Below are 26382 nucleotides of genomic sequence, written 5' to 3' on the forward strand. Positions count from 1 at the left end.
TACTCGCCCTAAATATAACAGAGTTGAAATCTTTACACTGGTCTACAGTAAATTTAAACATCTTTGTAACGCTAATTTAATTATTATTTTTTTTAATCACATCACATTTTTTAGATATTTGCATTTTTTGTTTGACCTATAAAAGCTTGCGCTATAAGGATTTTGCCATTGGTTGTAATTTATAGCTATGACAATTCCGAAAACCATACTTACTAAATATATTACTATTTTACATATTATACTATCATTATTATATCATCCAGCCATCCATTTTCTTAACCACTTATTCCACAAAGGGTTCACGGGGATGCTGGAGCCTATCCCAGCTGCCTTCGGGCAGTAGGCAGGGACACCCTGAACTGGTTGCCAGTCAATACTACAGACGCTCCCCTACTTACGAACATTCGAGTTACGAACAACGGTACATACGAACATGTCTGCGCGCATGCGCGCATGTCAAAAGATGTTCGGAAAGAGATGCTGTAAGTTAGATTTTGTATTGCGCACCTTTTTCCGAGTACTGTAGTGCTTCTTTCCGCCGCTAATACCGACGCTTGGCGCTGTGAGAGCTCACCCAGCATTGGAGGCTCAGCAACGTGTCGAGGAGGAGGAAGAAGAAGAAACGCCTGTCGCCCATAGATAAAGCCATCGCACTCTTCGAGCAGCAAGACCCAAATATTGAACGTTGCACAAAGGTTGCAAATCAATTGAATGATGCCATACAGTGCTACCTACCGCATCATTTATGATGAAAAAAGAAGAAAACTGTGCAATCGTCGTTAGATCGCTTCTTTCGGCCAGTTTCTAGTAAATCCTCCAAGGAAGATACTTATCAACCCTCAACTTCTTCCTACATTGAAGTTACGGAGGAGGAAGTAACTTTTGAAGCCCATTCCAGCGACGACGAAGAACCTCTCATGATATAAAATCCTCCTCTTCCTCCTCCTCCTCCTCCATCAAATCCTTAAGCATCGAGTACATCTTCCAAAAGTAAGTTAAACTTCATTTTATTTATCTTATTACGTACATGTACATACTGTGTGTGTCTCTCGCTCTCTCTCGCTAACATACGTAGTACAGTACTGTACGTATTCTCTTTAAACATAAATTATAATACAAAATATAGCACTGAAGCAACTTACGAACAAATTCACCTTACGAACGATCGCTCGGAACGTAACTCGTTCGTAAGTTGGGGAGCGTCTGTATATCGTTATTATGAAAAAAATGATGTTAGACAGAAAAAAAACCGAGGGAAGATTTGGATACCCCACAACCATCAACGTACATTCTATTGTGTTTCGCATATGCTCAATGAAACTTCAGGCTTACAACAATATTCCATGAATATTTCACACACCAGTAGGGAGAGCAACCAGTTGTACATGTACCAACCACACTTATGGAATTACAGTTTTAAAGTTGTCGGTTCAAGCTCATCCACGACCCGAATGAGGACAAGCGGTACACTATAATGTCTTGCTTTCAGATTTGTCCAAATCCAAATGACTGTGCACTATCGCATGCAAATATAAAGATTGTTCTAAGTATCTCTCTAGTTGGGTGTTGGAAAGAGCAAGAGAGAAAATGCCCCCCAGTTATGCCCATCAGTCTTGACAAACTACAGAGAAATCCTTTTATCACTGCCGACAACCCCAAAGCGCTCTCGTGCTCTATATGACCCCTAAACGGCCCTGACTCTCAGCTCTGGCTTTGTGAACGAGTACGGCTTAATAGTCATGGCGCAGTTTCTGCTCATTCAGTTGTGTGTAAGCATCTTTGCATTTGTTGAATGGCTTGTATGGATTTACTATTCACGCGCTGGCTGCATGGTCTACTTGCTTTTTTTTTTTTTTGCAGTTTCTCAAAGGCTTTGTGGTTAGAAGATTGGTCACAGTGGAGACATTTTTCGTATTCATGCTTCATGTTTTTATTCATTGCTTTTATGAATCCGGTTTCGACGGTGGTCGTTTAATTACTTGAATTCTAATGTGCGCGGCACGGTGATGCTGTGGTCAGCAGGAAGAATGTATAGATTGGGAGGGGTGTAGATTTTTGATTTGCAAGTTGAGGCTTTAGTGACTTGTTAAAAGGGAAGCAATTGATTTTGGGGGGGGGGGCTGGGATAGGCTGCAGGTTTCATGACCCTGAACAGCATAAGCAGTATAGAATAGGCTTGACATGATCAGGATTTTGGAGCTTTTAAACAACAACAACAACAACAACAAAAACGACAGCCAATCCTTCTAGATAATAAATGAATAAAAAATGCTTAGTTGCGCCGGCCTTCATTTTTAATCATCAAGTTTTTGTTTATTACAGTGTGGAGAGTAAATAGAGACACAATTCGTCTCCGTCTCCTCGTCTCATTATTTAGCGCATATGCGCAATTAGTCACCCTGGCGTGATACCAACGCTCTGAGAAGGCACGGCAGGTCCGGTGTTGTCGTCACTGTCCTTTTCTGACAACAATATATTTATGTACGTATGTATGCATATATGCATGTTCTGCATTGCCTATTGGTGGCAAAGGAACGTTCTGTCAAAATGTTTTGCAGGCCTGGACTATAATAATGCAATTTCGATTCATTTTAAGAGGGAACGTTGATTTGAGTGTGTGAGTGGAACAAATTAAACTAGTAAGTCAAGGTAATTACAAGTAAAACACTTTTCTTCTTTCTTTTTTTTTTTTTTTTTTTTTAAAATCAAAGTTTGTTATCGTGCGAGGCCCTGACCAAAAAGGGACCACTGTAATGTATGATTGTAATATGTGACACTTGTTCCCAGCAGGTGGAACTAATGTTGTGACTGGTGTGTGTAAAGTGCTTTACAACACCGTGGCAGCCAACCGACTATGTTTTAGAAGTTTGCTTTTGGCTGCCTTGGACGTCTCTCGGGTCTCACCACATCCTTCGGCTTCTAAATGAGAAGGAAAGGGAAGCTTACACTGGAAAATAAAACTTAGAATCGAAAAACAGTGTCACAACATCTCGCCATGCCTATACAGACGCTCCCCTACTTACGAACATTCGAGTTGCGAACAACGGTACATACGAACATTTCTGCGCGTACAGTATGTCGAAAAATGTTCGGAAAGAAATGCTGTAAGTTAGATTTTGTATTGCGCGTAGTGCTTCTTTCCGCCGCTAATACCGACGCTTGGCGCTGTGAGAGCTCATTGGAGGCTGAGCAACGTGGCGAGGAGGAGGAGGAGGAAGAAACGTCGGTCCCCATGAAGCAGGAAATAACTTTTGAAGCCGATTCCAGCGACGACGAAGAATCTCTCATGATATAAAATCCTCCTCTTCCTCCTCCTCCATCATCTCCTTAAGCATCGAGTACATCTTCCAAAAGTAAACTTCATTTTATTTATCTTATTACGTACATGTACATACTGTGTGTGTGTGTCTCGCTCTCTCTCTCTAACATACGTAGTACAGTACAGTACTGTACGTATTCTCTCCATTTTATTAAAAGTTTTTTTCAGTACAAACCAATGCAGGTTACTTGTACAAGCCTTAAACATACTTATATAAACCTTCAATATACTTATATAGGCTTTAAACATAAATTATAATACAAAATATAGCACTGAAGCAACTTACGAACAAATTCACCTTACGAACGATCGTCCGGAACGTAACTCGTTCGTAAGGTGGGGAGCGTCTGTACAATAATTTAACACCATCCAATACGATCCTGTAGTTATAGTTTCCTGTCACTCACGTTGAAAAGCTGACAACTTGTACATTTTAACAAGCTTCACAGGCAGTAGTGATTCTTGAACTTTTATGATGCCATTTTCGCAAATAACAGAGTTGTTTTTTTTTTTTTAAATATGAACAATGATAGAAAATCAATTGTGTGGTTGTCGTTGATATTATTTAAAATTGCCACAAAAGGGGCTTTTTTTCCTCCCACCATTGTGACAAATACAGGGGAAAGGGGGAAAGATAGAAATATATGACAAATGCGATGATGTGATAAAAAGAGGCTTGCCAAAACAACTTTGACGATATCGAGAGGAGAGGTGTGACATCAGATGGGCAGCTTCTCTTGTGGAAAAAGAGCCACATTTTACAGGTGCTGTAGAGAACAATGTGAGCAGTGCCGAACAGGATAAATGGCTCGTGAGAGTCAAGGCTTTTGGCACTCTCACAAGGTAGCACTGGGGTATTGTCAGCAGAGATGTATACGAGGGATAACTTTCCCTTGGAAGAAGAGAAGCTATATCTTGTCAAGTCTGAGCTCAAGGCGATGTGCTCTCAACTAACACTGATGTCTTTATCGAAAGTAGAGATCCTTCTCTCTATCTGTGAGTCATAGAGTTAGAGGTCAGATTCAGCTTCGTGTTCAGAGAAAAAAAACACGATCTAGTAAAAAAGGGGAAACTATAACTGCTGTAAGACCTAAACTTGAGAAAACCAGTGATGGGGATATGTTGGACGATACCTGTTTGAAGATGTTTCCCCGTAGAGAACTAGGTACGTTGATTTGATTCTTTGTAGTCAACTGTAATCAAAAAACTCCAGAACCAAAAAATGAAGGTTGCTTTGGTGGCCTCAGTATTAGATTTCTTCTGTTTGCAAAATATTTGGTTCTGTTGGCTTCATCAAGCCACGATCTTTTAAACGCTTGATAAATCAAAGAGCAAAGAACTGTTAAAAAAAAAAAGTCAAGGAAAAGGCAGGTACCAAAGACTAATAATAAGTACGAAAATAAACTACTATTTTTTCCCCGTGAAACGACTCCCACATAATACTTCCGATTTACACCATTTAAGTTTCAACTTGCTTGAAAAAGTCCCGCCTCCCGGGGTATATATATATATATATATATATATATATATATATATATATATATTGTCGGATTTCACATTACTTACAGTATTCTCACAATTTAACGATAAATATAAACTTTTCCCTATTCCTTTTCAGACAGACACTGAACTTTTTGTTATGCTAAGTGATATACATGTATACCAAATGACTATCATATCAGGAAATGGATTATAATTTCACTGAAATGATTTAAGCACATGCTTTTCAGCATTCCCATGCAATTTCTGCTCAAATTGCACTTTTTCTAGTCTAAATACGGGTATTTTGGTTTATATAGTGTTAATGGAGTATGAGTCAAGCAGCAAAATCCAGCAGTGTTTATCAATATCAGAAGGCGGCCATTTTGCCAATTGCTTTCGAGTGAAACTGACATCACAGTTGCTCAGGTCTCAGCTAACAACCAATCACAGCTCAGCTTCAGAAAACAGTTGAGCTGTGATTGGTCATAGCCTGAGCAACTGTGATGTCATCTTCAGTCGACAGCAAGTGGCAAAATGGCCGCCCCCCTGCGATGGATAAAAACGGCAGGATTTTGCTGCATAACTCATATTCCACAAATGTAATATGAATCGGAATGTTGTGTTTAGACTAGTGAGATCACATATGACATATTCTTGTCAAGAAATATTTAAAGTTGACTTCAAACATCAAAAACACCCGTCTCAGTTTTGCAAGAAGATGCCTTTAACACTCCCAATAATGTGCCCTTGCCTTTGTGTCACAGCCCAACAGAATTTTTTCCTCCTCCGCTTTACACTTTTTGAAAATAACATTTAACTCTAATGCCAGCCCACCCACAGTGAAATGGTTCCCCATTTGACTTGTCTCCCAAACCCGATATCCTATTGTGTTCACTCTATTACTTGAGAAAACTTAAGCTGTCAAATCATATAATTTCACTTGGAGAATTGCTTTTCTCTCAGAGTCAGCATGCCTCTTGGTGCAATTCACAACCCTGCTGTGTCTTCATCAAAGTTAGCAAAGATTGAGGTTCAAAGCCCTCCAGTCACCACACTAGCGACGAGGATTCCATTAAATGTCAGGTGTCATCACTCTGACCCGAGTACAATTCCAAACCAGAATTTAAATTGACGAACATGCTCGCCTTCTTCACCCCCAACTTGTTGCCAGTCTTTTAATCCTTTTTGATGAAAGCAAAAATGTGAATCACAGAACTAGTTTGCAGGGATGTGATTTGACCAAAGTGAAATTATCGGAAAATTTAGCCGGGGGTCTGGGGGCCGCCGGCACCCAGCTAGGTCCAGGGTTTTCCGTGTTTTTAAGTACTTTCAATGCATTCACATGACAAAGAAATAGACAAAACAACAGCATAAATTTTCAATGTATATTGAACTATCCCATATAAAATGGCAGTTTTAGTCAACTCAAAATCAGTCACATTCAAAAACATTGGACTGCCTTTGCTTTTAAAAACTATCACTGAGAATATCATCATATCTAACTAATGTGATTACTAAGTTAACACATAAATAATGTTGAAGAGTTCAAATTTCATGAACAAATAATTGTATCATGACCAAATGAAAAGTAACTCATATTAGAGCATACCACAAATGTCTTTGTTATAGCAGAAGATGTTATCTGTCGGAGTCATGTGCATACACAATGAACTACTATAAAAAAAAAGAAAAAGAAAAAAAAGAAATCTGACTTTTTTTTTTGGGGGGGGGAGATAAAAAAAAAGCGGAATTCCGCGAATTAGCGGAAAAATCACATCCCTGAGTTTGGTAACCACTAGAAATTCAAACAAATACAAATGTACAAGTTCAAGAAGAATTGACTCCTATGATTTTTGATTTTACCCACAAGTCAAAAGAATAATTTTAATTAATAATATTTTGATGTGATATTTTCTAAATGGCTTAATTTAATGGCCAAAATGTCTTAGGAGTGTCAATGACGGTAATGCTGCAGCGCTTAGCAGCTATCAGACTTTAAACACCTCCTAATCTAATTAGACCATGCTTCTTTAAGTCTTCTATTCAACGTAAGAAGAGTCCTAATTATCTACGGGCCTTTGTTTAATTATGTGGTATCAAGGTGACAAGGTCTAAGTGTTGAATGTCTTCCCTTTCATTCACTCCTAATAAGTGTGTTTTACTCCAACCACGACGCCATAGGCCATTTGGTATTAATTATATTGAATAAAAAAAAAAATAACTTAATGATCATCAAAGTCTGAAAGAAATTTTCTTTTTGAAATTTGCAACCTCTGCACCTCTGTCAAAATGCTTATCTTGGTTATGTAATAGCTTAAAAAAATGTAAGCCCACAAGCTAGCAAAAATTGACACAATATGGCATAAAAATGATTTAGCCCATTGAGCCCAAACATAGGGTGACCAGATTTTCAAAATGAAAACCGAGCTATGGTTTCATTGAAAATCAAATATTCCAAAAATTGTCACCAGGAAATATTTCTAACAAATTTAATGGCAAGCCAATCTGGTGACCAGTGGTTGTGTCATTGCTTTAGCTAATGCTAAATGCTATCTTGGTTGACAGTTCAGCGGCGCTAAACAAGGCAATGCACTCACCATTATCCAACATTTACTCTGTCCCAATAGTTATTGGAAGCTGGCTAACGAAATTAACCAAATATGGGATTGTCTTGTTGAAAAGAAATAAGCAAAGACTTTTGTCACACTCGCCCTGACTGCACTCCTCCATTGCTCCGCTCTGCTGATGCTAAGCAACGGTCGTCTTCCATTAGCGCTGACAGTTTCTTGTACTTCTCTGCTTTTATCCCCATCAACTTGTAAAGTGTCATTGTATGTCCTGAAAAGCAATATGAATATTATTTCCATGATTATCCTTGCCGCCTTTTTCATCAGCCATTTTCTTATTTCATTTGTTGGGTGCAAGGCGGTAGGTAGTACAAAATCGGATTCCAAAGGATGTTAGTCGAGATTGTTCTTACCAAGGCCATGGCAAGGTCAGAAGTACATTAAGTATGATTCGTTACAGGTGTTGTTCACTATTACAGTTTTTCATGGCTATATCATGCATTATCTCACGAGACTGGTTCCTGAAAATGGTTACTTACACAACATAATGCCTTTCAGAAAAGTGTGAAAGTGTTTTTTTTTTTTCCTCCTCAAGGTTATAACCGCAGTGAAGTCCTTTAAAAGTTTGTTGGTGCCTATTTTTCCTTCCTACATTTCTTAGTTCAGGATGTTGGTTATCCTCGCCCTTTTTTTTTTTTTTAAAAACCATTATAAGGAGCGAGAACATTCATTAGTTAAATATTCATGCAGCAAAGTAATGACATCCCGCTGGTGTGCGTGCGTGCGTGTCACAGAGCCAGATGCTGCCTTAGCAGGTGCGCCGTTCCCTGACAGGTGACAAGTACCTGATCTGAAAACCGTATGGCCGACAAACCAGGGTCACATTGCTAGTTAAATACTTTGGTTTGACTCTGGGAGCGAATGCCTGACAAACCTTCTGGTGAGCTGACCTGGCCTTGCTGCTCATAAACAACAGGGAGGCTCATTTTGGGCAAAAAGACTCTGACAGCACATTTTGAGGTGAAAACTTTGTTGCACTTGGGAACGTTGTGTGGGTTACGGACGTAGTCCAAAACAGTATCTGGGGTGCTGGAGCTTGATATGATGTTTGAGTTTGAACCCAGTTGTTAGTCTCAGCTCATAGCATTCTTTGGAAACAGATGTTTAGAAATATCATCAATATCTTTTTTTTTTTTTTTGACTAATACCATGCCAAATGTTTTGAAAAATAGGATACACACATTACACTCTCTGTGGACAGCATCCAGTTCTTGAAGCATTCAAGATTGGTGCAATACTTTTTTTTCATGTTCTTTAATAAATAAATTTTTTAATTTTTTTTTTTAATTTTTCTAATAGCCGTCATCCTTATTTTCATAATTGGCCTGTGCCAAAACAAAACACGAACTGCCCAAACGGTAAGAAACTTTACATTGGGTACATTGAAACGGGCTTTCGTATGAATACAATTCTTCAATCACGTCATTGTCAAGAAGCTGCACCTGGAGAAAGGTCACATCCTTGCACTTTTAATGGACTTGCTTACATCTATCAGCATACCCGTTATGCAACCATACAAGGAATGAAGTGAAACCAGTTACCATGGTAACAGAAGGTTGACAGCCACAACGTTTCAAGTAGAACATCCCTCAATAACATGTTGTTCCTTTAGTCCATCATACGAAGCCCCAATACTCAATATAGTCATACAATGATGTTTTTTTTGGTTTTGCTTTCAATGTTGTCTTGGTTGATATCACTGTCGAAGCAGCTAAAAAGTGCAACCGTTTCGCACGCTCATTATTTCATGTACTGTATATCGACTGCTGTGGAGCAAATCTGTAGAATCGCTTCTGTGGATGAAGATGCCACTGAGGTGTTGCTACATTATGTTGTGACTGCCATACAGACTGTTGTTTATGAAGATTGGGAAAGAAAATAGCATGGCAACCACTTTTGTAGTATTTGCGTCATTTTGCTAACTCAAAAATGAACACACAAACCAACTAAATGAGAAGAAAACAATACCGCGTGCCTTTGCGCTTTTCCCATTAGGTGGAAGTAATTAGTTAAATGTGCGTTCCCACTTGATGGTGATATTGGGGTTAAATGCTAAAGAGGAGAACTTCAAGGAACATTGTTTGAAATTGACGATCAATATTCTTCCAAAAATAAACGAGCCTCATAACCATTAGCACAACAAGATAATTAAGCCAAAACAACAAATTACAAAGGAAAAAAATGTCTTAACAGCCCCATTTTGTTTTTTAATTCTTAAATAGCCACAAATTAAAATACAATCAAAAAGCCTTAAGTACTCTTGTGCCGTTTTGAAATGTCCTCAGCAGCAATTCAGTAATCAATTTGGTTTGAACTGCAGCTAAGTTTGACGTACACATACAAAGTGTAATCAGCCAGTTAGTAGTGCTGCTAAAACCTTCCTTGGTTATGTTGACAGTGCCTTTAACAGAAGCCCAAGTGGCTAACAGAGCAATGAAAGACAGCCATATTCATAGCATTTCCATTATAATCAGGGATGTGATTTGACCAAAGTGAAATTATCTGAAAATTTAGCCGGGGGTCTGGGGGCCCCCCAGAGCTCATGGGTTTTCCGTGTTTTTAAGTACTTTCAATGCACTCACGTGACAAAGAAATAGACAAAACAACAGCATAAATTTTCAATGTATATTGAACTATCCCATATAAAATGGCAGTTTTAGTCAACTCAAAATCAGTCACATTCAAAAACATTGGACTGCCTTTGCTTTTAAAAACTATCACTGAGAATATCATCATATCTAACTAATGTGATTACTAAGTTAACACATAAATAATGTTGAGGGGTTCAAATTTCATGAACAAATAATTGTATCATGACCAAATGAAAAGTAACTCATATTAGAGCATACCACAAATGTCTTTGTTATAGCAGAAGATGTTATCTGTCAGAGTCATGTGCATACACAATGAACTACTAAAAAAATAAAAAATAATAATAATAATAATTCGGAATTTTTTATTTTTTTTTGGGGGAGATAAAAAAAGCGGAATTCTGTGAATTAGCGGAAAAATCACATCCCTGTATAATTGTATACTTTTCAACTTAATTTCATTGAACAAATGCCACATTACCTCTCATGTCGAAAGATACTGGGCGTGAGGTAGTAATCAACAGAATATTAAGATCCTATATTGTATATTTGGGTATTTCAAAGTTTGTGTTTTCTGCAAACTTAACTTAATTTTGTCTTTAAAAAAAAGTTCCTACATAGATTCCAATCTAAGCTGCAAACGCCTGACAAATGCAAAACAGCATTTGGCTTTGAAATGCAAGTCATTTCAAGAAGTAAATGGCAACAGTAACTAGGTCTTACACTCTGTAACAAAGGGGACTAACAGGTCGCAATAATGATAATAGCTATTACAGTAAAATTGGCCTTTAAGCATTTTCTTTTTCCGTCCATAATGGATTTAGGAGAAGTCAGCGAAACAGGAATCAAGTGCAACGCGTGGTGCTTTAATGAACCATAGGGAAAAAGGTGAGCAGATAACTCTTTGACTGCCAGACGTTTTCAGAAAAGGGATGCCGTGGGTGCCAGACGATTTAAGCATTTTGACTGATCTTTTGACTGATCTTTCAAGGTCCACAGAAAATGTTGTGTTTGGACTATGGAAACACACATACTACCAAATGAAAGATTGGACTCTCATCTTTCATGAGAAAAAAAAGTTTGTTTCTACCTTATTCCGTTTTTCAGTAATCAACAATAGAAAATGGTTAGTTTCACCTCTGTTTTGAAACAAACATCTTTTAACGTCTTTGGCACTCCTCCATAGGATTTTACTAAACGTTATTTAACGTTTTTGGCAGTCAAAGAGATAACCATGACTTGATGGGACGTGATTGGACTGGTCGCCATGACTGGACAGGACGTGACTAGACAGAAAGTGACAAGAGTGTTCGCCATGACTGGAACAAGCATGACGTGACAGGACCTGATTTGCCTTGACTTGACTTGCTGTGAAGTGGCTACGACTTGGCTGGGGCTATGGTATGGCTGTGGCTGTGACGATGGCTTGGCTGTGGCTGTGACAAGGACGACTTGGCTGTGACGAGGACTTGACACACGAACTTCCACACATAACGTAGACAATGCACCCACAACGACTGGACAAACACAACAGACTAAATACACCAACACTAATGAGAGACACCTGGGGAAAAACAAGTGGCCGAGGGCACTGATTGATCACACACACTGGGTAGGGAAGACATAATGAGACAAGGGGAGAAACCAGCAACACATGACAAAAACACTAACCACAGACAAAAACAACAAGAACATCCATAACAAAGAAAAACCCAACCCCCACAGAGCCAAAAGATGAAAATGAAAGACTACAGAAAGTAGTGACCAATTACTGTTGATATCCTTAAATCAGAGGATTTGGGCGATATAAAAAAAAAAATGGCTCCAAACGATTACTCGATCATTAAAATAGTTGTTGATTAATTTGATAATCGATTAATTTTGACAGCTCCAGTATGCAGGGATGTGATTTGACCAAAGTGAAATTATCTGAAAATTTAGCCGGTGGTCTGGGGGCCGCTGGCACCCAGCTAGGTCCAGGGCAGTGCCCTGATGGGGGGGACAAGGGGTCGCCCCCCGGAGCTCATGGGTTTTCCGTGTTTTTAAGTACTTTCAATGCACTCACATGACAAAGAAATAGACAAAACAACAGCATAAATTTTCAATGTATATTGAACTATCCCATATAAAATGGCAGTTTTAGTCAACTCAAAATCAGTCACATTCAAAAACATTGGACTGCCTTTGCTTTTAAAAACTATCACTGAGAATATCATCATATCTAACTAATGTGATTACTAAGTTAACACATAAATAATGTTGAAGAGTTCAAATTTCATGAACAAATAATTGTATCATGACCAAATGAAAAGTTACTCATATTAGAGCATACCACAAATGTCTTTGTTATAGCAGAAGATGTTATCTGTCGGAGTCATGTGCATACACAATGAACTACTAAAAAAAATTAAATAAATAAATAAATAAAAAATAAATAAATCGGAATTTTTTTTTTTTGGGGGGAGATAAAAAAAGCGGAATTTCGCGAATTAGCGGAAAAATCACATCCCTGATGTATGTTATAACGTCTCACAACCGGAGTGCTCCTTGACGTTGGTGTCCCGTATAGCCATAGCCAGACTGCAGACATCCAAAATAAGTCACACAATCTTAAATGGACTCATTACAGCATGACACTATACTCACCACTGAAGAGAATAATGAAGGGATCCTCGGCGTTCACCTTAAATGTACTGTAGCTTGGCAAAGATTCCCTCAATAAGAGTCTCCCCTTGTGCCCTTCAAGTCACCAGCACATCTTAACAGCACAATTTAAGCTCTACTGATCACGCGTATTTCTTCCAGTCATAACATCGCTGTTGCTGGCCTTGCAACCTATCATTTGTATGCTGTCAAATTTAGCTGTTCTTTCTCAATCTCCTCCCTCTCTGTCATTCAGTATGACGCCGTGACCTGTGGCCAGTCCTTCACCGAACCCGCATATGATTATTGCGCTGAATAGAAGGGCGTATACTGTGTAGTACATTAGTAAGCACTGAAACTATATTGGATTCAGAATTTGAAACGTATAATCCATTGCAGGGTTTGATGGAGATAAAATATTCCTTACTTAGCTCAAAAAATAATAATAAAAAAAAAAAGGCACAGCATGAATTTTGTCAGAGCTCAGTTTCTCTATTACACATCCAAGGCGTTGACCCTGATCCACCCTCCCAAACATCAAACACTTCTGGAATGCACTGGAATAGACTCAACATCACTTCCCAACTTAGGAAATTTATCATTTGGATGAATGAGCCAAAATTCCCATGGATATAAATCCAAAATATTGCACAGGGCTTTTTACACCAACTTTTCCACTGGTAGCACTGGTGCGACCAACTTTCTCAGTTACTACAACATGACCATAGACCAGATGGAATAGTTGTCTTAATTGTCATAACTAAGAGCTGGCAGTTTTGTGATTTATCGGAAAATTCACAACACAGGCGCACACCTCTGTGGGATATGAACAAGCTGCTGGTCTTTTTCGAGGATGTGGGACAAGCGGTCAACACTCCTACTCAGGTTTTGAGCCACGCTGCAAATTGGTTAACAACCTGGAGATGTTGGCAAATCGTCTTGAAAAATTGAATGCCAATTCGGCTAATTGATGCCCTCTGAGAGTCTCGCAGGCAAACATTCAAGGCTGATGGAAATGATTGTCGGCCTGTTCTCAAAACAAATGTTATTTGGACTTGCTCCTGGAAGTGTTGCTGCTGGACGCTAATCTCCTCCCTTTAATTAGCCAGGATTCCTGTTCTGTCTCCCTCTGTTGGTCATTGTTTTTTGTTGTTGTTGTGCTAAAACAAATTCCTTTTATGTCTTATTCAAACTTTGCCGGTGAAGATTTCTCCCGCTACACAATCAATATTATTGCAACTGACAGAATACCTGCGAGTAGGTGACTCTTGTATTATACTGCCCCCTCGAGGCTGGAGTGGGCACACCAGATATAATCGATATATTCAAACATGCCCTTTTTTAACTCTTTGACTGCCAGACATTTTCAGAAACGGGATGTCGCCAGTGCCAGCCGATTTAAGCATTTTTGACTGATCTTTCAAGGTCCACAGAAAATTACGTGTTTGGACTATGGAAACACACATACTACCAAATGAAAGATTGGACTCTCATCTTTCATCAGAAAAAAAAGTTTGTTTCTACCTTATTCCGTTTTTCAGTAATCAACAATAGAAAATGGTTAGTTTCACCTCTGTTTTGAAAAAAAAAACAAAAAAAACGTCTTTTAACGTCTTTGGCACTCCTCCATAGGATTTTACTAAACGTTATTTAACGTTTTTGGCAGTCAAAGAGTTAATGATCTTATTGTGGTATTAGTATTATTGATGTAACAGAGTGCCATTTTCCTGATTTTTGAACAAAAATTCTAGTTTCTTTATGTGGGAGGCTGGAATGGATGGACTGCAATTTCATTCATTGCAATGTGGAAAGATAATTTAAAGTGGAAGTCAAGCTTAAACATTTCTTGTTATATGTGACCTCACTAGTCTAAACATGACATTCTGATTAATACTACATTTGTGGAATATGAGTTATGAAGCAAAATCCAGCCGCTTTTATCCATTTTTGAGGGCGGCCATTTTGCCACTTGCTGTCGACTGAAGAAGACATCACAAACGACCAAACACAAGCTCACCTGTTTTCTGAAGCTGCGCTGTGATTGGTTGTTACTCGAGACCTGAGCAACATTCATCCCATCTTCAATTGGCAGCAAGTGGCAAAGTGAAAATGAAATTGATAAAAACGGATGGATTTTTGCTGCTTAACTCATATTCCACAAACCCAATATTAACCAGAATGCCATATTTAGACGAGACTGTATAGAACATATTATTGCCAAAAATAATTTTTTTTGGGGGGGGGGGTGGCTGCGGGGTTATTCTCGTTTATTAGTACGGTCACAAAACTAAGGCGCTATTTTATGTATACCGTGATTTGCTGGCAACCAGTCTAGGGGTTGACCTCATCTCTTGCCCAAAGTCAGCTAGGACAGCCTGCAGCTCACCTGCCACCCTAACGAGGACAAGTGGTATAGAAAATGGATTGATGAATGGCTACATTTGTGGTATTGCCTTTTGCTGACATCGCCCATTAGGAAGAAAGCATGTACACCCATTCAGGTCCATTTATACAGTCTGTTAAACGTGTACCGACTCTGACGTGAAAAATGATGCTTCTCAGGAGGGAATGCAGACATGAGGACATCGGACACGAAGGGCATATGACAAGCAGAAAGGATCTGAGAGCTTTTATGATGCTTTCCAACATCAAACTTGTTGTGAACATGCGAGGTAATCAAGATACAGACAACTAAGACAGATTACAGGGATTGCTTGACTCTGTACACCGATATATCATCATGACGCACAAAGACAACACGGACGCACACACACACAAGGTTTGACTTTAGTAACAGAAATGTGAAATAGGCAACAGAATGAATCATGTTGGTCTGCCCAGCCACATATTAAATGTTACTATGTTTTTTTTTCCTAAAGATATTTAAGAATTGACTCAGAGTAATAAAAAAAAAGGAATATTGTACAGAAATTATAGATGTATGGTAATCTATGAGAAATTAAAATATTTTGCAAATGTATTGCTTTAATTTCAGCTGCAATGCCAGATGTCACAAAGTAGTGACACAACTCAAATAATTTTCCGATTTTCTGGATTGATAGCTGCTGACTTGCTGCAGTTTTCCTCAGGGTTGAGAAGTATCAATTGCGACTGGACTAAGTGCAATTTCTGGAGAAATTGTGTTGGGAATGCTGAAAGCTGAATGCTAAGATTTGAATGCATGTGGAATGCTTATGAAGTAAATTGAGAGATCAATTATGAAATGATGACCTCCTGGTTACTGGACAAGGAACCGAGCAGTATCAGACACCTGGTAATGATGATTAGTTATATATATGGAAGTGGGTGTGGAAAGTGATACTTAGAAAACGTTTAATGTCTGTCCCATTAAAAATGAATGGTGAAAAGTTGATATTTAACGTTAAATTGTGCGACTACTGTAAGTAATGTGGAATCAGACGATATATATACCCCGGGAGGCGGGAATCTTTGAAGCAAGTTGAAATTTGAACGGTGTAAATCAGAAGTTTTATGTGGGATTTGTTACACGGCAAATACGTGTGGAGAATAAAAAAAAATCACAATAACATATGTGGGAACGCTTCCCACAATCAATAATACCCGTTACGGCATTGTTTCTGTGAAGAAAATGCCTGATCTCCTGATGTCTCTTCCTAATCGGTCACACCTCCAAGCTGTTGTAAAGTAAGCTAAGCTTGTGGCTAACTGACTTTGGACGGCCCCAGCTCAACTCCTGAACTAGCACGGCACACGTACTTAAGTTCACTAGACTGGAAAAGAAGTATCCCTCCCGAATGACCGCGCTCCTTACCCAATCTCAAAGTGTCAGACCAATACCCTGCGGAAGAAACTTATTTCTGCTGCTTGGATTAGTGACCTTGTACATTTGTTCACAGCCCAGAGCTTGCGACCACAAGGAAGGGTGGAACTTAGATTGACCTGTAAATTGATCTGTCAAGCAAACCCCATATGTGCATTCCAGAAATACGATATTTGTATTTAAATAAAAAACTAAATAAAGATTATAAAGCACCTACAAGTGGAAAAACAGTGAAAAACTGTCTGGGAGTGTTGTCGAGAGATTGCTACGAGGCAAGGAATACGATACGATACGATATACAGACGCTCCCCACCTTACGAACGAGTTACGTTCCGGACGATCGTTCGTAAGGTGAATTTGTTCGTAAGTTGCTTCAGTGCTATATTTTGTATTATAATTTATGTTTAAAGCCTATATAAGTATATTGAAGGTTTATATAAGTATGTTTAAGGCTTGTACAAGTAACCTGCATTGGTTTGTACTGAAAAAAAATTAATAAAATGGAGAGAATACATACAGTACTGTACTGTACTACGTATGTTAGAGAGAGAGAGCGAGAGACACACACAGTATGTACATGTACGTAATAAGATAAATAAAATGAAGTTTAACTTACTTTTGGAAGATGTACTCGATGCTTAAGGAGATGATGGAGGAGGAGGAAGAGGAGGATTTTATATCATGAGAGATTCTTCGTCGTCGCTGGAATCGGCTTCAAAAGTTATTTCCTGCTTCACGGGGACCGGCGTTTTCTTCCTCCTCCTCCTCGCCACGTTGCTCAGCCTCCAATGTCAGCTCTCACAGCGCCAATCGTCGGTATTAGCGGCGGAAAGAAGCACTACGCGCAATACAAAATCTAACTTACAGCATTTCTTTCCAAACATTTTTCGACATGCTGTACGCGCAGACATGTTCGTATGTACCGTTGTTCGCAACTCGAATGTTCGGAAGTAGGGGAGCGTCTGTACTTTTATTTTCCCCGTGGGGAACTTTTTCCTGGACTCCGTCCAGCTGCAGTTTACAGTAAGGAAAAAAACAACAGAATAGAAAGAGATAAAATCAAAATTAAATAAGAAGTGCAGCAGTAGTTTACAGTAAGAAAAACAACAGAATAGAGAGAGATAATTAAAATAAATAAGAAGTGCAGCAATAAGTAGAAGTCTTCACAGAAGTATACATGTGTAGAGAAGTACATACATGAGGACTGTACACACCCATAGACACACACACTCCTATATGAATGAACAACGGAGTAAATGATGTCATGATCCATGTTAGTGTTGAATTTTGCATTGTATTGATTAGAATTTGCTTGCTTTAACGTAAACCCGTATCTCACTGAGCGCCGAAGGCTTTCGATGGTGTGTTCATGCAACTAATGCTGTTATTTGTCAGGGTTCGTTCAAGGTTGCAAAAGGTTGAAAAGACGCAAGCCGTTTTGGTCGGTGCAAAGACAATTTTGAACATCTTCAAATTTGATGGTGAGACAGTAGAAAGCTATCCAACACATATAAAAAATAAAAAATAAATTAATTAAAAAAAGAGCAATGATGATGACAAAATTACCGAATGAACAATACTGAGCTCTCCAGGAAAAAAAGAAAAAAAAAAAAAGAAAAAGAAAAAAAAGAAAGCTATCCACCAGAAGAAAACAAATCCACTTTGTCAGCATGAATAGACTCCAGCGTCTTCTGTGCCTAAATACTTTTATTAAATTCAATTAAAGTGTTTCATCTGTCGTAATCTGAACATCAAAGAGGATGATCACAAGTCGTCGTATCCTGCTTGCTATCACTTATAAGTCCCCAAAAAGAAGAAAAACTAATTTCCCTAGCAAATTACGACAATTTAAACTAGTTTTTTTTCTTTCTTTTTTTTTTTTCTTCTGGAGAATCAGAGTCCACAGCGACAGTAATTCCGCTTTAACATTGTAAAACTCCTAATTTAGTATGTATGGTACCTGCCATGAAACACCTTAACTCTTTGACTGCCAGACGTTTTCAGAAAAGGGATGCCGTGGGTGCCAGCCGATTTAAGCATTTTGACTGATCTTTTGACTGATCTTTCAAGGTCCACAGAAAATTATGTGTTTGGACTATGGAAACACACAAACTACCAAATGAAAGATTGGACTCTCATCTTTTATCAGAAAAAAAAGTTTGTTTCTACCTTATTCCGTTTTTGAGTAATCAACAATAGAAAATGGTTAGTTTCACCTCTGTTTTGAAACAAACGTCTTTTAACGTCTTTGGCACTCCTCCATAGGATTTTACTAAACGTTATTTAACGTTTTTGGCAGTCAAAGAGATAAAAATAGTGCAACCATTTTGAAAAAAATTACTGTAACCAGATAGATAGACAGACCAAAAGCATTTTACCTTTCCATTCTGTACATCTGATTAAATTTGCAACAGACTGCATAAAGGAAGTAAAACAACACATTTTTTGTCTTTCAGTGTTTCGTATTATATAGAGAGCAGCACATACGCATATCGCTCACACTTGTCACCAAGCAACACACAAATCTCGAAATGATAAAACCTCACCAAGCTCTTAAATTTTTTTTTTGCTGACCTTCACATGTAACAGCAGACAATCAAAGCCAAGCCATGGCGGCAAACAAAAGGGTTGGAAGCGTAAAAGAAAGAAATGAAACTCACAGGAGAGCGATGATGTGCTGACAGGCCACCGGCCTGCTGCCCCGCTGCACCGAGAGGCAATGAGGCGAAAGATCTCTCAGATGGCGAACCAGCCCAACGCCGTATGACTGATATGTTCTGTTCACAGGTCACAGACAGATCGTACCTCATACTCGCTTAAGCCCGGTATTCCTTGACAGTGGACCACATTTTTAAACCTGCATATCAAGTTTACAAGGGGAACTGGCTGAGCTTGCAACCATGAACCCAATCATCAATGAAAAATCTCAGCGCTAAACAACTCAAGACTACCGAACCACCAGTATTTGCTAAAGGATTTACATTTATCCAGTTATGCGTTTGCACTCAACCATATTGCTGAAATGGCTCAGGATAAAGTTACGATGGACACTCCAGACTGACAATAAAATGTGGCATTTAACTCTTTGACTGCCAAAAACGTTAAATAACGTTTAGTAAAATCCTATGGAGGAGTGCCAAAGACGTTAAAAGACGTTTGTTTCAAAACAGAGGTGAAACTAACCATTTTCTATTGTTGATTACTGAAAAACGGAATAAGGTAGAAACAAACTTTTTGTTCTGATGAAAGATGAGAGTCCAATCTTTCATTTGGTAGTATGTGTGTTTCCATAGTCCAAACACATAATTTCCTATGGACCTTGCAAGATCAGTCAAAAATGCTTAAATCGGCTGGCACCCACGGCATCCCTTTTCTGAAAACGTCTGGCAGTCAAAGAGTTAAAATGTTTTCTTTCAATCACATTTAATAATCGAAACACTCTTTGACGTACACACAAATACAAAATAAAGGACATTTCAAGTTGCATGACAAGTGTGCACTTGTATATGTCATATTTTTTTTTTGAAGGGAAAGATGATATTTTCTCTTGAGTGAGACACTATTTATGTTTTGACTTTAAAAAGCATGACTATTATCTGCCTGGGAGAAAATGTGTCACTCTTCTAAAATGTGACTCAAATCAAATAAAAACAAGCCATTAGCTGTCATAATAGTAAACTGAAAATGAATGAACCATGTGGTTTGTGAATTGCTTTTGAAAGATGAAGATATGGCACATTCATAGTTGGTATTTATTTTTCATAATATATATTTTTAAAGATCTATTAGATCTATATTGGACTATTAGCAACACACAAAATGGATGATTTACTGTCTTCATGGGAGCTCAGGAAGGAATTATTTGATTTTTAAAGACACAACTAGAGAAAAAGTAACCCAAAATAAAAACAATATGGTCCAATACCTCCCTTAGTTGCAACAATTAGGAGGAGGAAAAAAGGGCATCAATTCTGGTTTTATATTCCACCTCGTTACAGTCGGTCAGGCTAATGATTAATGAAAGAAGCTTTTTACTGTCATTGTGAATGATTTGACAAATGATCCTCTTTTTGCCCTTTCTTTGTGGATAAAAGGTAAATGACAAAACAAAGCGAAATCATATATTCTAATTAGACAAAAAAAAAACGACACAATATTATGATGAAAGAATTGCGGTATCAAAGTCGTCAGAAGACGAATGTGGGACCGTTCCCAAGCTGCTCCAATCAAGTGTGGTTGAAAAAGGGGGCAGGAGGACAAGGGGAGGATGTGAGACACTCCGATGTGGAGTGGACTGCAGGAAAAATATGCTAACAGTGTGATGTGCGGTCTTTAGATAAACTCAACAGTGCCTTATTTGAGCATCACATCGAGGCCCAGTTAAAGTAGTAGAAGAGAGGCACAATAGTAGAGTACATACTCAGAGAACAAAAACTCCTGGCCAATCCTCTGCCATAATAAATTTGCATGCTCATTTGTTGTGGTGTCTTATTTGAAGGGAAGAGAAAAAGAGACTTTGTCTCTCTCGGGAAAAAGGGATGCGAGTCAGAGATGTGCACAGCATCCAAGTCATAAGCTCTCAGACCACATTATGCAGATACTTATGGAGGGGCAGACCGAACACATCAGGCGCACCCCTCAGGCTGGGTTAAAGGCATGGAGCCCCATTCTGCTCTGAACTCATCACCATTCATTTCACAGAGATTGTGCAAAACGCCACACATTATCACCAGAGATTTCAACCTCTCTATATTGTAGTCATTACATTTTAATATGCACCTCCATCTGCCCTCTCGTCTGCCAATTGTATTTCCAACAACGGCGCCGGATTTCTGCTTGTGCAAACGCTGCTGGTGTGCAAGTCGTCCATTGCCTGGAAAAGGCTTCATCAGTCAGTTTTTGTAGTGTGGAGGCAGCATAGCCAAGGACATAATAAAGTACCATCATGTCCATAAATGTTTTTGGGTTTCACTTGGGAGTAGCGAACCTCTGTTTACAAGACCCCATAATCCGGACAAGTGTAGCAATCTGGCATCTTGCGGAATTCCCGCTGCTACAATAAAAGCAATTCAAAATAGTCCTCTTTCATCCCCTGCAGGACAATGGAATGCTAGCCTTGTTTGTTATTTTTTAACTAAAGTATTCTGTAGGGTGTTTGTCTGGACCAAGAATGAAAATGTGGGATCCATCGATTGTACCCACACAGCGTCAACCCCAACTGTTGATAATAGAACACTGTTTTTGTTTGCGTGTTTATTTATTTAATAAGTTTAGCATGCTATACAGCTATTAATGTACCAAATATTCTATATTTTTTGGGGTTAAAAATAAAAGCTTTTGTGTTCAATTGGCAGGTAAAAATGATCTTTTAAATTACCCAAATAATTTACAAATAAACACGTTTTAGGGCTGCACATTTATTTAATTTTATTTTAAATATTTTTTTTATTTATTTTAAATTATATTTAACACATTTTTGGGATGCCACATGCAGTTTCATTCCGAAAACAGATTTTTTTTTTAAAAATGACAAAAATGGGCATAATTGTTTTTCGCATAGCAGCAAGAATTTGCTAAAACTTTCCAACTCAGCATTGTCCACTCAAATGTATACTTACTTAAAGGCAGCCTCTTGAATTCTAATTAATCCTGGCCTTGTAAACACTCTTTGAAAAGTAATCAAATAAAAAAAAAATAATAATAATAAAAAAAAAAATCACAGAATATTCAAGAGACAAAAAAAAATCTACACAGTTTTATTGAATTTAATTTGTAGAATAAATTTTAAGTGATGGTAAAAGTAAAAAGAGAGAGTGTATTTATTGCGTTGTTTAATACAATCAGCGTACGCATTTGTTTAATATGGACAAGCTAAAGTATGGAAAAGTTAGTGCGACGTGCCCTACTGGGTGCAGTTCTGAAGCTCGGAGGAACCTGCAATATTTCTCTAGCAAAAAGTGGATGTGACATGTCACAGAAGGAGGTGTGGCATTCAGCAGAGATGATACTTTAACCACTATTCTCACTCCACTTGCACAGGTCTGAGGGCGCACCCCAGCCCAGAAATGTCATCCTTAATCATTTCGTTCAGTCTCTTCCTGCTAGCTGTCAAGTCGTCGTGGCTCAAGTGGACCACTCCACAAAAAATTACTAAATCCTTCCACAATGCCATTAAAAAGCACTCCAAAAGGCCTGAGATACAAATGGGAGGCACGGCCTGTTCTCTCTCTTCTTATGCAGTGCATTTAAGGCAAGTTGACTTGCATCTTGGGCTTGTTCCCTTGAAAAAGAAATGTCCTATATTTAGAAGTAAACATACGCTTAACGCACACATGCGTGTCCACCATGTTTTCTAAGGGACTCACTGTTTCCGCTTGGTTTGGGCAGACTGGGATGCTCAAGTTTGCGGAAAATATTTGCAGTTTAAAGGTAATTTAGCGCTTGACTTGACTCAAAACGTGAGCGTGAAATCTCATCACAATCATTCCTAAGATTTGTCGTAATACGTCCTGGCCTCTGGTAGTTGTTGAGGCAAAAAACTAAGGCACGGGAGGATTTTTGTGAGGTCATGGGTAACGACCTCCATGTGGCTTCGAGGAAATTCTGGTCCACTACATGCCTTGCTATGCGGAACCAGAGGTTGACATCGCCTAGGTTGTAAAAAAAAAAAAAGAAAAAATCCTTGATGGCAGTACCCTGGGGGCGGATGGGATCCGCCTGGAGTTTTTGAAGGCTCTGGATGCGCTCTGTAGACTTGGAGAAGGTGTTTGACCTTGTTCCTTGTTGGTGGGGGGGAATCGTGTGAGGTGCTCCGGCAGTATGGAGTACCCGAATGCCTAATTCTGATTGGTCCCTGTCAAGAGTTTGCTTCACATTACCGGCAGTAAGATAGTATCTTCAAAAGCTACACAGCAAAACAGTCAGCGTTAAATTTCCATTGTTCGATCAAATATGCAGTTAAGCAGTGTTATTTTATCACTGTTAGGATAAAAAGTTACACTGTCAGAGTCAATTTCCTTGAGTGTTGTGGTGGATGTCATTTCCAGTGAAGGAAAAACTTGAATCCATCTCCTGTCTCTCCCATGTGATTGTGCACGTTGCACTCGCTATTTTTTTTTAGGTTTTTTTAGATTTGAAAGGGTGTGTGTCACATGACAATGTCACAGTGACAGATTAGCAGAAACAAGATTTTATAAAATCATATAATTTGCTCTCTCGTTTTTGTTCACGAACCAAAATGTCCATCGATTTTAGTCCAGTTTTTATTAACTCATTCACTGCCATTGACGGCTATAGACGTCAAAAATTAATTTCTATTAGTTTAACATTTTTTCCACTTTTGTTAACAAGAGTATGAAAACTAGAAAAACAAATATTTTATATTCAGAACAGATGTAAAATCGTGAGTTAACTAGTTTTTTTTTTTTAAATCTTTTCTTTTTTTTAAGAAAAGATTATTAAAAATTAGGGGCGTCGGGTAATTTTTTTTTTTAATTGTAAGTAATCTTGACTTTACTAGTTAACTCATGATTAAAAAAAGAAAAGATTATTAAAAATGAGGGGTGTCGGGATTAAATTTTTTTAATCATAATTAATCGCATGACTTCACTAGTTAACTCACGATTAATCACACATTTCATATCTGTTCTAAATGTACAATAAAACAAATTCTGGGTTTTCATACTCTTGTTAACAAAAGTGGGAAAAAATGTTCAACTAATAGAAATCGTTCAAATGAATTTTTGACGTCTATAGCCGTCAATGGCAGTTAATGAGTTAAGTGAAGTACATTTTCGTCTCATCTTTATTAGTCGACAAAAATGCATACTGATTTAATGAGGGTTTTAGACAAGTCTTAGTCCGGCGAAAAATGTGCGTTGACTGCGATCTCAACACCGAGTGCATAAGGGTTGGGCTAGGAATAAACAGGACATGAGAAAAAATAATAATAAAAAAATAAATAAAAATAAAAAAATAAAAAAGGAACAAACAGGACATGAAGAAAAAAATGGATTTCAATTTCCTTAACATTCTACAACTTTTACTGATTTGAAATATCGGTGAAACTTCCAATCATCCAGTATTCTTTTCCAAGCTGAAGCACATTTGTATGCGGGAGTTTGCTGGCAAGTCAACAACATTCATCCACAAGCCGACAAAGAGAGTGGGAGGAAGAGGACAGAGACCACCCGTCAAGCAGATCGTGAGGTAATGGATACAGAGAAACAAATGCAAATGGGAAAAAGTGGGGGACGAAAAAAAAGAAAGACGTAAGAGGTTAAAGGAGAAGCGGTCAAATGAGCAAACGGAGCACAGCGATGCAGAAGGGAAGAAGACAGTGTAGGAGGACGGCAAAATGAAAGAGGAAGGTCAGTGATGAAGGGGTAGGCAGACTGTCAGACTCCCAACGGCTCGCTGAATCATTGAATGATGGGCAGATAAAAGGAAGGAGAGTGCAGGATGTAAGGACAGGACGGAATGAGTGTCATGGCGGTAAGTTTGCCGGGAATGGTCAGGACCGACCATTAAAAGAGGATAATGAAATGAAATATGCATCAAAATGAAATCCCAAAGATAAAAAAGTTGAGCTCGCCATCCAGATTGCTGGACATGGATGTACCGCAAAAAAAAAAAAAAAAAAAAAAATGCTGATAGGACCCAACTGTTTACTGCGCTAACTGAATGATTTAAGCACTCCGGGGCGATGCAACCAACTAAACACAGCAAAGACGTTTTATCATCCAAGTTGGAATGATGAATGTTTTAGCTGCCTTTATACACAGCCTGCACAAATGTAGCAACACTCATTTTGGATGCCGGCCCAATAGTGATTGCACTAAAACAGTAGTCGCAATGCTAAATAATGGCTTGCAAAGTGCTACAACACTCTAAAGAGCTAAGGGATGGAAGAGCAGATGGGATAATAATTCACCGTTGGGCAAAAATAAGAACCACACTTAATACACTACCACGTTGTAATTTAAGATAGTGGTGGTATGGTGTTAGGCAGAGTGCGATGCACGAGAAGTAGGGTGTGAAAAATGGAATAGTCTTGAGCCACAACAAGACATTATGCCCCCAAAACATCTGCTCCAATTGGGATTCAAATCAAGTGGGTGATTATAGAGAGTGTTCATTGTCTTAATTAGTTTCATTGAGTGGATTAGAGTGTCCCTTTTGCCAAGGCATGAATTAACAAGGTCTGTATAATAAAATAAAGAAATGTTTTGCGAGAAATGTTATGTTAAGACACAGTGGAATGCAGGCAAAACGAATAAACATTCATTTTGCTTTTCATTTTTGTTGTTTTTCTAGCACAGGGATGTGATTTGACCAAAGTGAAATTATCTGAAAATTTAGCCGGGGGTCTGGGGGCCGCTGGCACTCAGCTAGGTCTAGGGCAGTGCCCTGGTGGGGGGACAAGGGGGGCTCATGGGTTTTCCGTGTTTTTAAGTACTTTCAATGCACTCACATGACAAAGAAATAGACAAAACAACAGCATAAATTTTCAATGTATATTGAACTATCCCATATAAAATGGCAGTTTTAGTCAACTCAAAATCAGTCACATTCAAAAACATTGGACTGCCTTTGCTTTTAAAAACTATCACTGAGAATATCATCATATCTAACTAATGTGATTACTAAGTTAACACATAAATAATGTTGAAGAGTTCAAATTTCATGAACAAATAATTGTATCATGACCAAATGAAAAGTAACTCATATTAGAGCATACCACAAATGTCTTTGTTATAGCAGAAGATGGTATCTGTCGGAGTCATGTGCATACACAATGAACTACTAAAAAAAAAATAAAATAAATAAAAAATCGAATTTTTTTTGGGGGGGGGGGGGGTAAAAAAAGCGGAATTCCGCGAATTAGCGGAAAAATCACATCCCTGCTAGCATGTCAAG

General features: G+C 38.4%; 2 protein-coding genes across 15 annotated transcripts in view; one reads left to right on the forward strand and one right to left on the reverse strand.

Annotated features, from left to right (window-relative positions):
• LOC144059609 (gastrotropin-like) overlaps positions 1–26382 on the reverse strand; it is a 102389-nt gene that overhangs the window by 33161 nt on the left and 42846 nt on the right. The gene's annotated exons all lie outside the window — the stretch shown is intronic.
• Positions 1–26382, forward strand: part of LOC144059608 (caspase recruitment domain-containing protein 8-like) — an 84095-nt gene that overhangs the window by 29489 nt on the left and 28224 nt on the right. The window contains exon 18 of one of the 3 annotated variants that reach the window (XR_013295687.1): positions 22504–23127. The exons of the other annotated variants lie outside the window; for them this stretch is intronic. The gene's annotated coding sequence lies outside the window, so the exon portion shown is untranslated. Of the gene's footprint in view, positions 1–22503; positions 23128–26382 lie in introns of those variants that run through there. 3 annotated transcript variants of the gene reach the window in all.

Source organism: Vanacampus margaritifer, chromosome 10 (genome assembly GCF_051991255.1).
Source record: "Vanacampus margaritifer isolate UIUO_Vmar chromosome 10, RoL_Vmar_1.0, whole genome shotgun sequence".
Classification (NCBI taxonomy): Eukaryota; Metazoa; Chordata; class Actinopteri; order Syngnathiformes; family Syngnathidae; genus Vanacampus; species Vanacampus margaritifer.